We start from the raw sequence: 18,751 nt of genomic DNA, 5'->3' as shown, positions 1-18,751 counted from the left end.
CCTTTGTAACTGAATCCGCTGTTTTTCTTAGTGTGTGTGTGTGTGTGTGTGTGTGTGTGTGTGTGTGTGTGTGTGTTTGTGTGTGTGTGTCATTACTCATCAATGCTTGTTTTTAGGGGGAGTTTTGTTTGTGTATATAAGTTGTTGTGTAAAGGGTATATATGAGGGAGTCCGAGGTCAAGAGAAGGCGAGGAAGACTAAGAACGCGGATGAATCTACCGTAGTAAGTGAATGTGTGAATAAGCGAGGTAGTAGATTGCAGTAAGCAAAAGTTTTTGTGGAGAGAAATGGATGGATGTAGTATGTATGGAGACGTGCATGACAAAGGCTGCATTCTTTTTTTTTTTTTTGTAACTTTGCAGTGGACAGAATCTGTAGCCTATATTTAGAAGAGCCGCTCTGTTTGTTTGTCCTTCAGTCACGCCCAAACCAAAGGCAAGGGACCCCAAGACCCACAAATATTCTAAATCAGGGTGACCCAAGGATGGTTTTAGGGGGGTCAAAATTCAGATCTGGGTCATTTGAGGTCGCCGATAGGATGTTCTCCTTTTTTGGCCCGAGCAACGCCGGGTACCCCTGCAGGCAAATTTTTGGCATGGTAACTCACATGACCTCCAGTTCGGACATAGGCTATGTGAGGTTGGCCTCCAATGTCATTTGAGGTTACCGGTAATCTTTAACAAGTGCTCGCAAAAACTGTGCGTTAGTCTGCAAACCTGAAAAACAAAGTTCCTGGACCTCTTATAATCTCTCTTCAAACAATAAGAGGTGCTTGGTCTTTCTGGAGTAGAAAGAAAGACTGAACAAATAGGATTAGTGTGTTCACCTTTTTTGGCCCGGGCAACGCCAGGTATCCCTGCTAGTGATGTACAATTGCTGGCGATATGGAGCACATTTTTGGGTGGATTATTAGGCCAGGGAGATGGTGTCGAGAATTTCAAGGGGTTGAATGTTGAGTGAATGGATGTGTGACTTATATTACTAAACAATCTTATTATAAAATAGTTACCCAGGTTTTGTGATATCCTGTTCTCATTCCTTGATCCCTGCCCATGAGCAAGAGATAAAAACGCACTCTTGCTCTGTTGCTCAGCGTTCTTCGTTAATTCCTTGCAACTGATTATCATCCTTTTTATCTAGCTACATTCTCATTTTTCAGAGCTTTGTTTTCTCTTTCTCAGCACTATAAGCTTCTTTCATTTCAATATCTCTTTACAGCTCATTATAATCAGCTGTTTTTTTGTCACGTTTCCATTTTATATATATATATATATATATATATATATATATATATATATATATATATATATATATATATATATATATATATATATATATATATATATATATATTTACCTGTGGGTCCTAATTTACCTCGCGCCTCTTTCACGCTCTTAGTTTTAGGAGAGTCATAACACGGCCGTCACTCTCTTAACTGCTGCCGAGTGTGCCTTAGTTGGTCTGATATGAGCAGAGGGGAGGGAGACTATATAAAGCTTCTTGGACACACACACAGACACACAGACACACACACACACACACACACACACACACACACACACACACACACACACACACACACACACACACACACACACACACACACAAAATCTAAATAAAACACTCAGAACTGGTGGGATTAACAGGAGTGCTTTTCTGGCATCAGCAAGGCCTTGTATAAGAGCAGCTAAGGCGCGGTAACATAATTTATGTTTGAAAATTGTTCCCTTATTCTTCTTTAACCAGCTGCCACCCAATTGCTAATTCTTTTTAGATCCTTAAATATTATCACTCTCGTTTGGACAGAAATACGTTGGACGAATTATGCAGTTTATAAACCTAGGAATAAGAAGACATAAACTTAGGAAAAAGAAGAAGCACCAAGTATATTTAGTGAATTCATGCTCAGCACACCACACTTAACCGTAAAACCCATCCTTTACCTCATGCAATCAGGGACTAGAACATTGATTCTCGAGTTATTTAATCTTTAAACTGAAAATAGGTATCAGCTGTTGTGTTTTTTGGGTGGAGAAAAAAAGAAAATAATATATATATAAAGTATAATATAAATTCAATATTCAGAACATCATAAAACAATGGACACCACTAAACGCCTGATATTTTTACCCCTTCACTCTGATCAACGTACTATTAACCCATTTGCACCCAGTGTCCTCAGTATAGGACGGAACTGGGCATTTTCAAAAGTTAATACAGAAGAGAAACCAGGGGAAGGGACCTATGAGCTTCGCGACTATGAGCCTATAAGCGGAGGACAGTAGGCTTAGTGCCCTTTCAGCACAATCCCTCACACAGGAACCCTGGGAACTAATGGGTTAACATTCAACGACTTTGTTAACTATTGTATGGAGGGAGTTGATTAAGGTTGTATCTTAACTACTCCAGTTCAAAAGGTCTCCCTTAATTTACAGTTTTTTTTTTTTTTTTTTTTTTGTGGTAATAGCAACAGAAGTAAGAACTACATCATCAGATTGAAAAAATTTGAAATTTTTCTCAATAAAACCCAATACCACAGATGAGGTGATTATCGCTGATTTCGTCGGATTTACCATCTTACATAAGGGCACCAGCCTTTCGAAAAAGAACGAAAAATTTATTTTCATATTTACAACTTGGGGTTTTGGTGGGAGTGATGTTTGTAGATGTAAATAACTGTGTACTCTCACGATCAAAAGTTGACAAACCCTTCCCTGCTGCTGTGGCGATGGAGGGAGTTACTCGTACATCAATGCTGTGACTTTTTTTTTTTTTTTTTTTCATTTTGATTTTGCTACCTCTACATCATTCTATTTAGCTCAGGAAAGTGACTCACTGAACTGAAGGTGGCTGATACAGTCTTCAGAAACCCCTTCTCTACAAGCCGTCTCCATTAAGTTGCATAAAGCCTTTTGGCAGAAGTTGCTGTTGTGGTAGTTGTGGCCTTAAATTCATCTAAAATGTGAGCTAGGTGGACTGCAGGTTTAATCTGCCCCTCCTCTGTAGTCCACCATCCTCCTTTTTGGGTGACAGGGAAGCAGGTCAGGAATGTCTGTATAGCCAAGCTGTTGAACCAGCAGGTTATATCGATGCAGCCACATGAAGGCTTCGCAGTAACAAGAATAAAATAATTAATAAAATAATACAAAAGGCCTAACCATTTTGAAAAAGTTACTCGCCTCCATATCATATTCACTTCCCTTTCCTTTCCGCGATCATAATTGTACGTCTCCTTTCTCTTATAACGTTACTCTGTTTTTTCTCCACATAATATTTTTTCTATTCTCTCTCTCTCTCTCTCTCTCTCCCTCTCTCTCTCTCACTTGTAGCTCACACTCCTCTTTCGTCTCCAGTCTGATCTAGACTGCAGTCTCTTGTTCCAATAAAGCTACGCCAACTCTCTTGTCAAGTTTTTAGTTTCATGCGTTTTTGTCTTCACCTTAATTCTTTTCCAAGATGTTTTAATGGAACACTGCTTTAATATAAAATTATCTCTCACTCCCTTCTCACTCTTCTCAGTCCCTTTCTCCTTCCGGTTCCATCCACTGCCCTCACATAACTATCCTCACTCTCCCTATCCCTCTTTTCCTACATCATTATGACTCCCTCTTACTCTTCCTCATCCAACTCCCATTAATTCTTCTCTCCCTTCCTTTCCTCATAATTCCTTCCCCAGCCCTCTTTCTTAAAGTCTCCCACCCCTCAGTTTTCCTTTCCTTTACATGCGAATCCCCTCACCATTCCGTCCATCCCGCCCACATCGTTTCAGTTCCTTCCACTCCAAGTTCCTCTCTCCCCTTCCTTTCAAGCCAGTTTTTTCCATCTACTTCACCCTACCTCTTCTTTATGTTCTCCCTCCATTCCTCCCTCTCTCCCTCCCTCCATCATTGTCGCTCCTAACCTCTCACCCTCCCTTTTAGACTGAGACATTGCTATGATTTGTAGGAGGGAGCTTAGTCACGGTTAGGTGGGATGGAATAGGGGGAGGAGGCAGGGAGAGGGAGGAAAGGAGGAAGGAGAGTAGGAGAAGGGCAGAAATCGAGAAGAAGACAGTGAAATGGAAGATGGTGATGAGAGAGATGAGGAAGCGATGTAGAGGAGAGGGAATGAAAATGAGATGCGAGAAGAAAGAAAGAGGAAATGAATGTGGAGAGAGAGAGAGAGAGAGAGAGAGAGAGAGAGAGAGAGAGAGAGAGAGAGAGAGAGAGAGAGAGAGAGAGACAGACAGACAGACAGACAGACAGACAGATGTGATAGGAGAGATTGAAAAATAAAGTTTGAAACTAGAATGTAAGATGTGCGATCCGATAGGAGACAATGGTGAAATTAAATGTGAGGGTAGGAAATGAGGAAAGGGGGAATGAACATGTGCTAGAGGGAGGGAGTGTGAAATAAAAACTGAAGGGAGGGAATGAAAAGGGATAGAAATAGAAGGTAAATAAATGTGTACAGTTAGGGAAAGAAGATAGGAAATGAGGAAAATAATAATAAGAGAATAGGAAACAAACAAGCGAGGAAATGAGGCTAATAGAATAAAATGATAGAAGAAGAAGAAAAGAGGAAATGAGAATGGATCGAGAGAGGAAGTTGATCTAGGGTTATGGAAAGAGAAATAAGAGGTGACGTGAGAAGTGTCATTAGAAACTAGGGGGAAGAGTTGAAAAATTAGAGTTGGACAGGAAGAGGAGCAATGGAGACTGGAAAGAATTAGAAACGCTGGGTGGAAGAAAAGGACTGAAATAACAAATAGAGAGAGTGTGAAAGAATGTCTTTGAAGAAAATGAATCATGTTGGTCTAGTGATTAGAATACCCGAGTCGGAGTGGCGGCCGTGCATAGGTAGCCCAGCCTGGGGCCCCAACACCTCGGACATGGTAATATGCAACTGACTGCTACCAATTTTGTAACCAATTCAGCTCGTGAGTTTCATTATTTTGTTCTGTTTGCCTCATTACGATTTTATTTTGCTTAGGACATCCATCCATTTATTTTCCAGTCCTGTAATGCCCCACCCTGCACACACACACACACACACACACACACACACACACACACACACACACCTCCCACTCCATCCGTCTTTCCATCCAAAGACGGCATGCAAGAGACGGACCACCATGAAGTGTTATAAGCAAAAATAAAAAACTTACAGAAAATGATGAACACGACACGAAACAATCCATCAAAGTCCGAAAAGAAATTACGAGAGAGATTTCAATTTGCACATTATAGGGGAAGGGAACTAATGTTATCTCTAACGTATACAGAATCGGAATCAATTGTGAGATATTATGGTGAAGAGAACAGTTGCATATAATCATTCTTTTCATTAATTGCTTCAGTCCGATGACATACGAGTATTTCAATATTTATTCCTTGTATCTCTCAGCAGTTTTATTGATGTTAAGATAAACTTTTGGAAGTAGAGGGGTTTGATACAGCCTTCGTTTATCCCTTCGCTCCAAGAGGTCTCTCATACGCATAATACAATCTTACTGGAGGTACCAAGAGTAAAATACAATTGACGTACTCAGGCTGAAAGGTTAAACCCCTTCAGTCCCATGACGTATTTTTCATTAGGCTCAGGACACCACCCACTGATTTTCGACAGCTCAGGAAAGACCTCTTATATTGAGGGTATTAAAAATGGACATATATAAATCCTTAGGATTAAAAATTCTCACTTAATCTGAGTGAAATGTATCTGGAAGAGCAAGAGCAGAGCAAAAATCCTGCTATCTGACTGAAGGGACTGAGCAAAGAAACTGGTAGGGGTATAGTACATGATGAGCAAGGAATGATGTGGCCCATTTCATAATGAAACTGGTTGTAAATGGATTCTATTTATTACATTTATAAGAGGGGAAATATGTTTTAATTGATGATGATGATTATTATATTTATTATTATTATTATTAATATTTTTTTTTACTGTTATTTTTATTATCATTATATTCATGCTTATGAAGATGGTTATTATTATTATTATCATAATCATCATCATCTTTATCCTTCTCATTATTATTATTATGTTTTCGTAATGATACTGAAGACGATTATGGATGATGATGATAATGATTGCAGAATTTACTGTGCTTTGAAGCCAGACCACAAAATGTGTTATCACTCCCCATTACCACTTCTTTCTCCCACACTCTGTATCCACACCTTTACATGTTTAGCCGCCTGGCCAGTGTCTCGGCATCAGCCCTGGCAGCAGCTCCGTCTGTGTCACTGCAACTCACAGGAAATGGATGATACTGTTCTCTCAACGTACTGTATTTTATGTCTACAGAAATGTGTTAACCCGAACTCATCTCGAATACAGACGTAAATTATCACACTCTCCCATTTGTAAAAGTCTGTCTTTAGATGATTTTATTAAATTTGCAAAAAGACATATAGTTCTGAAGGGGACATTGAAGATTGTATTACATTGCTTTATATCGGAAAGCCTCTATTAATTACTGCTCTCTCTCTCTCTCTCTCTCTCTCTCTCTCTCTCTCCTTCACGCCGCCTTTACCCCCACCCTTCCTACAGTCTCTCCACCCTCTCTGTCTCACTCTTCCCTCTCTGTCTCACTCTTTCCTCAGGTAAGAAAAACTGACAAGGTCCCCCACTGCCAAGGTATTAAATCTGGCTGTCACATCCACCCCCTCACCTACCCATTTCATTCCCTCTTCATTCCCTTCTCTCCTTTTCACCCCTTTTCTCTCCCCCCACCCTTTGTCTCCCGTCCACCCCTTTTCTTTCCCTCCATTCCTTCTCTTTTCCCCCCATCCTTTTTCTTCTCCCCCCCTCTTCTTCTCTTCCCTCCACCCGTTCTCCCCCCTTCATTCCTTCTTCTCTCCCCTCCACCCGTTCTCTTCCCCTCCACCCCTCCCCGTCTCCTCTCCATTCCTCCTCCTCTTCTCACCGCACCCTTTTCTCTCCCCATCACCTCTCTTTTTTCTCCTCCACCTCTTCCTTCTCTCCCCTCCACCCGTCCTCTTCCTCCTCTCATCTCTGCACCCCTTCCCCCTCTCCCCTTTCTTGCCCCCTCCCTTCACCTCCATCGTCTGTCATCACTCTACTCATCTTCCCCCACATCTTCCCCCTTGACTGCTATTTTTCCCTCCTCAGTCGTCTTATCTTTAGTACTCTGCTAAAGCTGCTTCCTTCCCCTTGCTAATGCTGCTAAATATAAGCAAGTTCCTTTCTCCGCTACCTTGAGTGTGTGGCTGTATTTTCGTTTTGAGGAGAAGGAAATTATACAGTAGAATACAGGAGGAGAATTTACATAAAACAAGAGAAGAAAAAAGACAAAATTTGGGACAGTGACAGTGAAAAAAACATAGAAAAAAAAAAAACTTAGCTGCCAGGGTGATGATGAAGTGATAAGGGAATGGTGGGAGAAGGAAAGCAAACTGACGTAATGTAGCCCAGATGGGAGGAGAGGCCGATGGAATGATGGAGATTCAAGCAAAAAGGAGACCGTAAAAAAGTGCAGGTAATGGGCTGTTAAGACAACTAAGAAAACTGCAAAAAATGAAACAAGGGAAAGCGACGAAATATGAGAATATTAAAGTGACAGAGGGAGAGGGGGAGGGAGGGAGGAGAGAAACACAGAATATAACTAAGAAACTGTCGAGGAATGAGAACACAATGTGAGGGAAAAGAAACGTTGAGAAAAATAAGAAGCATAAGTATTTAAACTGCATAAATCTACATCTAGATATACTTGGTTCATGTCGATTATTTATATATCAATAAAGTGTAGGCAAATATAAATGGTGAAGGAGGCAGGAGGCTATTAAGAGAGGAAAATGATAATGCGAGGTGAAAAAAGAGAGGAGAGGAAGAAATAGAGAATGAAACAGGTGGAAAAAGAAGGATAGACGGAGAAATAGAATCAAATACACCAGAATGTGGACTAGAATGACAATGACAAGAGCAGTATACGAGAAATGTATACGTGAGAAAGCAGAGATGGAAAAATAAAAAAGATCAGTAGGATCAAAGCACGATGAAAGAGCATGAATCTATAACTTTAGTCATTATCTTGATTAAGCTAGAATTAGCAAAGGAAGACAAGCACATACAGTGAATTTGACTGAGAAGGAAGTAGTGGTTGAAGAACCCCCTTATCAAATTGTGCCAGTAGTATGCATTTGCCATACTAACTCATAAATTATATATATATATATATATATATATATATATATATATATATATATATATATATATATATATATATATATATATATATATATATCAGTTATGTACGACAATTACTAGGTATTTCCAAATTTCCTGTTGGAATAAATTGTTCATAGGATCCTTTGTAATCGCCCGCTTTTAGAAGACGGAGCAACAATGTTTTTGCCTGCCTGTGTGTGTGTGTGTGTGTGTGTGTGTGTGTGTGTGTGTGTGTGTGTGTGTGTGTTCCCATTATATCTCATGAACGGCTTGAGCTATCAACATGAAACCTTTCCAAGGGTACAAAAAGATGGCCAAAATCTTGGACGAGTTCGAAAATGGGCACCCGGGACCAGGGTCAAGGTCACAAAAATGGCTCCCAAAGGTCAACGAGTTTTTATCGCCCGCCTTTAGCCCCATTATATCTCAAGAACTGCTTGAGCTATCAACTGAAATCTTTAGGGTATCAAGATATGGCTTAAATCTTGGACTTGGCCAACTGCATTTTCTGGTTGGCGATTAGCATTCGGCTCCCGAATGTTTTTTTTTCAATACTTTATATATATATATATATATATATATATATATATATATATATATATATATATAGATAGATAGATAGATAGATAGATATAGATATAGATAGATAGATATAGATATAGATAGATAGCTAGATAGATAGAGATAGATAGATATATTAGCATATATAGTGGGCTTTATTATTTTTTTTTTTTTTAAATGTTCGTAAATAGGGGGTTCCATCATTGTACATAATACTGCGCGTATCTTACGTTTTACGAAATGTGAAGTTATTCAGTTTAATTGCCGAGCGCTGCTTTCTAACACAAGTCATATTTTAATGGATGTCTCCTGTGTGATGTATGAAAAAGATTTGCTTAATGGTCTCACCTACCTTCGTCATCACTTGGTCGTGTGACGATTACGCCATGATTAACGAACGCTCTTAACGCACGATGCTGTTTTGCCGCAAATTTTTTGCAGTGCACATTTACGTTTCCACGCCGTTGGGTAGGTTATAATCAATGGATGGCGAAGACCCGCAGTTAGGCTTCCACTGCTAATTAGGAGGTGGAGGGGGGGAAGCACCCCAGTTAGGGGACACTTTTCTATATAGGTATCCGCTGAAATGCATGATAGTTAACTTGTGTACATTTGAGTATGTTAGGTGCACTGGCGCGTTCAGTCAGCGGGGTCGGGAGTAAGCAAACTGTCTCAGGTACTGTTCAGGAGGTTTTGTTTAATATCGCAAGGTAGACATATTTTGTTTGTTCTGTTTCTTTTGTCGAAAATTAAATATTAATTGCCTTCGATGTAACTAGTACTGTATTAGAATTACTTTGGGTAACAACAATGGTTTTAATAAAACATCTTGAATCCCTCCGTCACTTTCATATATATATATATATATATATATATATATATATATATATATATATATATATATAATTGGAGAGAGAGAGAGAGAGAGAGAGAGAGAGAGTTTAGGAAGGAAAAATATATTTACATTGGAATTTAGATACAGGAGCCACGTACTGATGTTGAAATTACGTAAAACAGATAAATATTTAAAGTATGTATTTAAGAAAGAGACTTCAATTGGAGTAACATGGAAACCAGACAAGCATATACTTAGGTCATAAGTTTAAACCAGACATATGTAACTTGCTATACCTTGGTGATAGAAACTCCGTGTACAAACAGCTAGATAAGGAGTTTATTACGAGCTCACAACAAAATAGTCTGTCCTTCTTGAATGTCTGCTCTGAACTGACGCAGTCGCGCCGTCTGCCCAGGCGTGGGACCCTGGGAAAGCGTGCTAGGTCAGCAAGTTTAGTGGGGGCATGTATGCATTGGGAGGGGACATATATACATCGGGGGTAGACATATTGTGGAGGGGGTACACTACTCCCCCGGGTAGCGGAGATGGTGTCTCCTAACACCAGGAGTTAAATGGTGTTTGATTATAGTATTAAGGCAAGTCGGGGAAGTTTGTATCGGTCCAAACTGCTCTCTGCCCATCACCCTCTTCAAGACCTCCCCCATTAACTCTACCTTGATTTTCTAGGCACGATGTTAGCGATCTCCCTGCTGGCAGTGCTGACCCTCCTGGGGTCTGGGTCAGGTCAGGACGATGGTGGAGTAAGTCCTGGGGCCTTGGTCGGCTCAGGAGGCGAGGTAATGCTTATCGAAGAACTAGTCTCATTGCGCTATGATCTTGTGCCCCTGGCCGACGTAGCCATTGCCCTACCTGCCTACGTGCACCAGCTCCACGGAATCAAGACCCATCTCACGGCCATCATGGGGACACACAACCCAAATGAGTATCTCTATAACCTTTTCCTACCACTCTCCTGGCAATTGCAATACATAAGTAACAGATTCACTGAGCTCAATGACACATTTTCCATTCAGACACCCGTTGGTTGTTCCCGTGTGAAAAGAGGTCTCTTCGACTTCGGTGGTGAGATTCTGAGTGGCTTGTTTGGCGTTGCTACAGCCCGTGACATTTCTGGCTTCAAATCTGATCTCACTCATTTAGCTTCAGCTCTAGAATCCCAACGCTGAGTCATTAAAATCCAACACACTATGTTACAGAAGCTTACGACCCACCTAAATGAAGTCACGTCCACTCTAAACAACTTCACCGATATCTTACAACACCACCTTTCAGATCTCAACGTTATCTCTCAGTTTTTCTACCTCAAACTCAACATGGATAATCTCCAACTGGCCATTGACTCTCTCCTGTCTCAAGTCTCTACCTTGGTTCGTATCCTGGTCGATGCTATAAATGGACGTGTCACTGCCGACTTAGTACCTGTCTCAGCTCTCTGTTCTGTCCTGGAATGGGCTCACTCCACCTTCGGTCTCTCCCCAGTCCTCCCCTACTCCTCCCTCGAATATTATTATCCTGTTCTCGAAGCCACTCTTCTCACCAAATACGTCGTCGTCCATATTCCTCTCCGTTCTGCCATAACCTTTAACCTTTTCCACATCATTCCCTTCCCTTTCCGCCTCAACAACTCCTTGTTACAAGTATCTGTTCCTTCAGAATATTTCCTCCTCTCCCATGATCATCTTTCAGTTGCCTTCCTTTCTTCCACAGACCTCCAGAAATGTTCCTCCCTTACTCCAACCTCTCGTCTCTGTGCTGCCCACCTTTTCGCTATCTTCCCTAGCAGTGCTACACCCTGTGAGTCTGCTTTAGTTCGCAACCATTCCATCTACTCGGCCTGTTCTTTTGTCCCAGCTCCTGCACTCCCGGTACACCACGCTCACCTCAACCATGTCCAGTACTTCTTCTTTGCTGTTCCCATCTCTGTCACAATCATGTGTCCTGGTTCTTCGGTTCGATCCGTCCCCGCTAGTGGTCTCTACAAAGCACCAGACTATTGTACCGTCAAATCAGAGTCCATCATCACTTACGCCACTCGCTATCACCAAGCTGTCCGTCAACTCTTCTATGACATCTTTCAACCAATCGACATGCCTTCCACCCTACCATCTGCCAACATTACTATCACCTCCCCTAACTTGCGCATGCTAACATTCCTCAATGACAGTGATTTCATTATGGATCAATTTTCTCTGGCCTTCAGCCGTTCATGGGTTCATCCAACAGTTGTGTTTCGCCCTGTGGTTCTCGCTTTCATAGGTTTTCTACTCATCATATGTGCAGTGCATTGTTGTGTCAGAAACATGGAACGTCGACTCCAGGAAATCAGTCGCTACAGGCATAGTACGCCCTACACACGACATAGAAACTCCCCATACTTCGTGCCCTCACATTCAGTGACTACCAATGCCATCTGACAATTAACCAAACTGTGAACAGCACTCTACCTACTAGAAAATGATGGTATTTCTTTAATGCATTACTGAGTGACAGTGTACCCTACAGAAAATACAAAAAAAAAAAAAACATGAACGAAGAACAACAATAGAACTCTCATATCTACTCCTTGTTTATCATGTATCAAACTATTATTGTATAATCCCCATTATATCTATGTATACCTTCGACCCTTACTGGACACATACCTCTTAATCCTTGTATATCTTATCTGTATATATCCTTCTAATTCCCTCACCTCAACATGGCCATGTCTCCCCTACTGCCCCTGTATCATACTTATCCCTTGTACAAACCTCCCCGACCCTGCCTTAATACTATAATCAAACACCATTTAACTCCTGGTGTCAGGAGACACCATCTCAGCTACCCGGGGAAGTAGTGTACCCCCTCCACAATATGTCTACCCCCGATGTATATATGTCCCCCCCCAATGCATACATGCCCCCACTAAACTTGCTGACCTAGCACGCCTTCCCAGAGCCCAGGCCTGGGCGAAGGCGTTACTGCGTCAGTTCTGAGCCGACACTCAAGAAGGGCAGACTATTTTGTTGTGAGCTCGTAATAAACTCCTTATCTAGCTGTTTGTACACGGAGTTTCTATCACCAAAGTATAGCAAGTTACACATACGAATAGTTACATTGAAATTAATCAGGGTATATATTTACCCCCCCCCCCAAAAAAAAAAGTGATATTTATTGGTGCATCAACTGAACGGCCATCAAAAAAATTCTTTCATTCACCCGTCTCGACATGCATACCTGAACTCTCTCTCTCTCTCTCTCTCTCTCTCACACACACACACACACACACACACACACACACACACACACACACACACACACACACACACACACACACCATCCGCCCACGTGGTACAGTCATGGGGATATATCTGACAAGGGGTGACTGTTAAGACGGGGCATAATTTTAACAAGGTTCCCCAGACCACACACCTACCAGACACCAGTTTGTGTGTGTGTGTGTGTGTGTGTGTGTGTGTGTGTGTGTGTGTGTGTGTGTGAGAGAGAGAGAGAGAGAGAGAGAGAGAGAGAGAGAGCATTTTTTTTTTTTTTTTTTTTTTTAATAACCATTAGATTCCAAGGCGCTGCAGTTGAACGTGACGTTCAGTGTTACAGCCGTGATGTTCTCCACGTGTAATTGCGGAAACTGTTTTTGTACCATCTTTCATTTTTATAGCCTGGTTTTGCCTCAACTAAGCTAAACCGTCTGGCGATAGAGTAAGATATTCAAGCATCGTCCTGCAATACAGGGTGTTAAATCAGTAACTATATGTTGTCCTCCACGGCTTGTGTGCTGCACCAGTCAACTAACACTACAGTAGGGCCCGTATTCTGTCAGATTTTGCTGCCTTCCTTGGATCTCTTCCTTAGGGAATTATTTTGCATACGCTACTTTAAACATTTTTGTGTATTATTTACATTATGTTGGTTTTATGGTCAGATTACCTTTCATTATTAATATAAAGGCATATACTGTCGAAGAAATGGCAGATTACATCGCTAAGGATGAGGTGTAATGAAATAGCTATGATCTCTTACAATAACTTTATTTAGCTCCCAGTTTCCATTTTATGAGGAGCTATGACTTTCCTCAGAACTTCCGCATCTTCACAGAACACCTCGGCATCCTCCTGTATGTTACTAATAAAAAGTAGGCTTTCATCTCTACAAAAATGATATGTATTTAACATAATGTGAACATTTAATTGTAATATGAATAAAAGTAAAAAATAAAAAAAATCGCCTACGAAAAGGTACTATAAACCCTCCTACGGAGCTTTGATTTTTTTTTTTAAGGCATATGATTGGGCAGTGGCTTAACCCGTTTTCAAAGGCCCAGAAGTCGTCCTACGTATTATACACCTTCACATATCACCATTTAGGGGCTAACACCCACCGCCCTTATTGAATAAACGGCTGGGCTGTCTCATATAGGTCCTGTGTATTGGTATTAGCGGGACTGATTTTCCACGTCCGCAAGTCTTCCGTAGACCAGTAAAATTTACATTAGCGAAATTCAGACCACTTCACCGCTCCCTGCCAAAGCCTGGATTCGACCCGCGTCCACTGTGACGATAGAGTACCTCTCTACCGACTCGGTCACTGGGCACAAACAAAGATTATCAAGAGAGTAGTAGTAATAATTGAATAGTGTAGGATATGTATATAAACAGTCGTATCCTTGTTGACATAAGAGACATTACGGCACCTCTTCTTATTTGTAGCATCTATCTTAATCATTTGTTTTTAAATCTAAATGCCAGGCTTTCTCTTGGATAAAGAAAATTATACGGGGCGAGACAAAATATTATTTTAACACATAACAAACAATTGCAGAAAAAGAATCACTAGAGTTTTTTTTTTTTTTTTAAAGTCTGGTAGCTTGATTTTTTGTCAATTAATCAAAATCCTGTTGTGTCAGCCCGAATTAAGTCCCAAATACACCAGCTAGAGTAAAATGGCTAACTGCTTGCCCAGTGTAATTCCTTTCTGTCTTTCACATTTGTCACTTGTCCTTCTCGCAATGTTCGTGTTTCACCTCGAGTTATCAGTGTCGCCGTCAAGACACTGATCACAAAGGGTGACTTTTTTTTTTTTTTTTTTTTTTTTTTTTTTTTTTTACATATGTACTCACGTGTCCCACCAGTCACTGTCGTCATTCCTCTGACGCATTTCTTCCTTCACTAAATCTTTCATCACAGTGTTTGCGATGTATTTATGTATTTATGCATATGTATGTACTATTGAGGCCAGGAGTTGTTAGCCACCCTCGTCCAGCCAACCCGTATATGTGGCAGAGTCGCATTCACGGGCACAGAGGTTGCCTTAGATGCAATTCTGTAGAAAAATATCCCTTCAGCTTTGGGCTTGTACTAATGGATAAAGCAATGGTAATATTTACCCTGAAGGTTTGACTCTGATAACACAATTTGATCACATTTATTAATGAGTAACTATTTTTTTCTCACACAATACCAAGCAAGTGACTTAATTATGTATCTTTGATTTCACTCCATGACTTCCTGTACTGTAGATCTGAATCAGCGAACACAAAGAGTGAGCAAGTTCGAAGCATTCATTTGTTACCGAGAGAGAGAGAGAGAGAGAGAGAGAGAGAGAGAGAGAGAGAGAGAGAGAGATAGCGTGTATGGTGGGCGCCTGTGAATTTTAGAGAAATGAGGTGAAGGCAGATTGGCGCAGGGAAATGCAAGGAATGAGAAACCCTGGATCCCTGTGCTTCATTGAAAACAGGCCACAGTGTGAATATTTCTTCCATCAGTCGCTAGAACTTGCCTTGTTTTGTGATGAAGGGTCTCTCTCTCTCTCTCTCTCTCTCTCTCTCTCTCTTTTATAGGATTGCTACCGGAGGAATAATGAATTAGGAGATAAATGCTGTTGATTTAACAAAAACCTGTGCTTAACCCATTGGCTTCCAGAGCTCCTGTGCGAGAGATTTTGCTGGAAGGGTGCTAGGCGTATAGCCCTATGCCTGTCGACTCATAGTCGCGAAGCTCATAGGTTCTTTCCCCGGGGTTTCCTTCTTTATTAAATTTTGAAAATACCCAGTTCCGTCCTATTGAGGGCATTGGGCACTAATGGGTTAAGAAAGTAATTTGCCTCTCTGTCCAGAGAGGGATATCGGGTTAATGAGAAAAATACTCATGAGTGCCAAAAATCTCCAGGTGTCAACCACCAGAGAAAAAAAAAAATGCTGACATAAGGCATTTAACAGAAGTTACGCGGCCTGGCTAATAATTTGAAAGAGTCAGCTGGCGTTGCTCAGAAAAAATCCATCTTTCATTTTGTCCGACGAGACGTTATCTTGGGATAAATAAACTCCCTGGTCAGCCAAAGGAAAACTTTCCTATTTAGCTCGAGCACGTAATTTACTCGTATCGCTAAAATCATGTGTATGTAGCCAGAATGAAGCCCATATCTACCTCTTTACCGCCCTGACAACCTCTCTGTAAAGAGTACTATTTTCCACCGATAGACTGAGTTAAGCGGTGAGACTCATCTTTCGTGTTAGGAATTCTACCCAGCCTCTGTGTGTGTGTGTGTGTGTGTGTGTGTGTGTTGAAATGCGAGTCATCCGACTTGTGGAGCATGGTATGCAGGTTGGTAGGTTGGTGACTGGGTGGGTGGATTGGTTAGTGTAGGCTGGTGGTTTCACAGGCGGATTAGGTGGACTGGGTGGGCGAGAGGGAATGGAAGTGTTGTTGAGCTGGCTAAGTGGGGTGGAGTGGGGTTCGTGCATTAAGTGGGGTGGGTGGTGGGGCTACCTGTAGGACAAGGCAAGAGACGGGTTTATGTCGTCCTAATTTTGAGACATACTATATTGAGTAAGGTTGTGAGTATGTGCATTGTTGGATGGATGTGTAGGTGGATAGACAGATTGTGGGAAAACAGGCCTCTGGGATTAGGTCATTTGAGTGAATATGTCCAAGTTGGGAATAGATCAGTGTGCGGAAAATCGGTCCATAGGGGATATTATTCTGGAATCATGCAGAAGTAGATATATAGATCCAGTGAGTTACAACGCGTCCATCGTGCAATACGTCTGTTGCTTAAGAGTATGTGTTTCAAATGCACACATCGGTCGGTGATATAACCACGTCAGATAATAGGTTTATGGGGAAAATAGGTTCATTGTGAAAAAATATGTCCATGGGTATACATCCATGTAGGAAACCAGCATCCATGGAGAGATTCAAGGTCGACAGAAAAATTGGTCCAGGGGGAGAAAATATATCAATGGGGAAAATTAGTTCATGGGAAAATACGTTGACAGAAAAGTATGCGTCTTTGAAAAAGAAAATAAAAGTCATTAAGGAAAAGAGGTCCATGGGGTACTGTGCTCCGAGTGATGAAAATGTCCATTGATGAAAATATTCATGGGGTGCAAATAGGTCCATAGAGGCATACACGTACTGTAAACAAACATTCATGGAGATATTTAAAATAAATGGGACTTAAAATATCCAGCTTTTAACAGCGCCCGTTGCTTGGAGTTAGGCTTACCTCTGCACACCTTGAACCAAACAACCATTAGCCAGACCCTATTATTACGTCGTCATCCAGTTAATATATATCATAATTTACCTTCATTTAGTCATTTAGGCATAGAAAGCCAACCGTAACGAAAGAAAAAAACCCTGTTTAACTGTGTTGAGCAACTCATTTCTCCAACTCATTCCTCTAAACTTCAGAGGCACCCACTACTCTCTCTCTCTCTCTCTCTTGGTAACAAATGAATGCTTCTAACTTATTCACCCTGTGTTCGCTGGTTCAAACTTACAGGAAATGGTGGAGTGGAACCAATTATACAAATCCGTCACTTGCTTGGCTCTACATGAGAAACAAGTTATTAAATAATCAATGTGATATACAGTATTCGTGTTATCAGAGTCAAACCTTCAGAGTAAATATTACCATTGCTTTATCCATTAGTAGAAACCCAAAGCTGAAGGGATATTTTTCGACAGAATTGCATCGAAGCCAACCTCTGTGCTCGTGAATGCGACGTGCCACATACACGGGTTCGCTAGACAAGGGTGGCTAACAACTCCTGGCCGCAACAGTACATACGTATGTTATCTGTGTTTGTATGTGTGTATACAAACAATGCCTGACCCAATTTCAATCAACACTTTTACATACATTGTATGTGGTGACAAGGTGGGACTCGATTTAGGCGAAGATCGATGAAGGGTCAAGGTCACATATCAAGGTCAGAGTGGTGGTGCGGCGTCGCTGTGCTGTCTGGACATCCTCTTAGGTGCCTGCTGCGTCGATGTATTGTCTGGGCATCTAAAGTGCCTGCTACCGTTTACTGTATCACCTTCCAAACATTCACTCGGATACAACATAGGAAATTTATATATTCGTAAAAGCATTCAGGTTACTGTTCTCCGTATCAGAAAGCAGGTAACCCCATCCCATTTACAGTGTTTCTTTCTTTCTTTCTTTTTAACCTCACTACCTAGGCATTGAATAATTCCTACAAGTATGGCAACAGCTCCCAAATTCTGATGATAATTGGTAAAGCTCCTGATGAAGGCAGAATATGTCTGACTTCTTTATCGTTCATAACTGCCTTCCACAATGTGGAATCATCTCCATTACCAAGGGTAGTTGTAAATGTCAGCCAGAAACTGGGGGTTCTAAACACTTTCGCGTTATCAGCTTTATAAATACATACAATATTTGTTTTGTCTAACACTCAGCGCGGAAAAAGCAGGCAAAAAGCTTCCCAAGACCAGGAGACTGGCTCCCAAAACGACTCATTTATACTGCCACGCACAAGAATTTGACCTCTGATGCACCATTTAACCGGGACAGTTTAAGATGGTCATTACATCCCAACTGTTACTCACCTTTCTGGTTATTGCACTTCCATTTCTCTGTTTGCTCTTCTCTCTCTCTCTCTCTCTCTCTCTCTCTCTCTCTCTCACATTTGGCCTGAATCTGCCATCTCTCGATGTTGAGTTCTAATTTACACCAATGTATTAACGCTAGACTATGATGCTAACTGCTAAGAAAGAACGTATCATTGAGCGAGATTTTGTTTCAAATCTAGCTACGCACAATAAGCCACAAAAGGATTAATATTTGAACGAAGAAAGGTGAAGGAAGTTAGGATCAATGATCGTATAATAGTGATTCTGATGCGAG

The sequence above is a fragment of the Coenobita brevimanus genome, chromosome 13 (assembly GCF_032717465.1).
Source record: "Coenobita brevimanus isolate Jiangsu-jjx chromosome 13, ASM3271746v2, whole genome shotgun sequence".
In the NCBI taxonomy this organism is placed as follows: domain Eukaryota; kingdom Metazoa; phylum Arthropoda; class Malacostraca; order Decapoda; family Coenobitidae; genus Coenobita; species Coenobita brevimanus.
The sequence above is the reverse complement of the archived record's forward strand: the minus strand, read 5'-3'. Positions refer to the sequence as shown.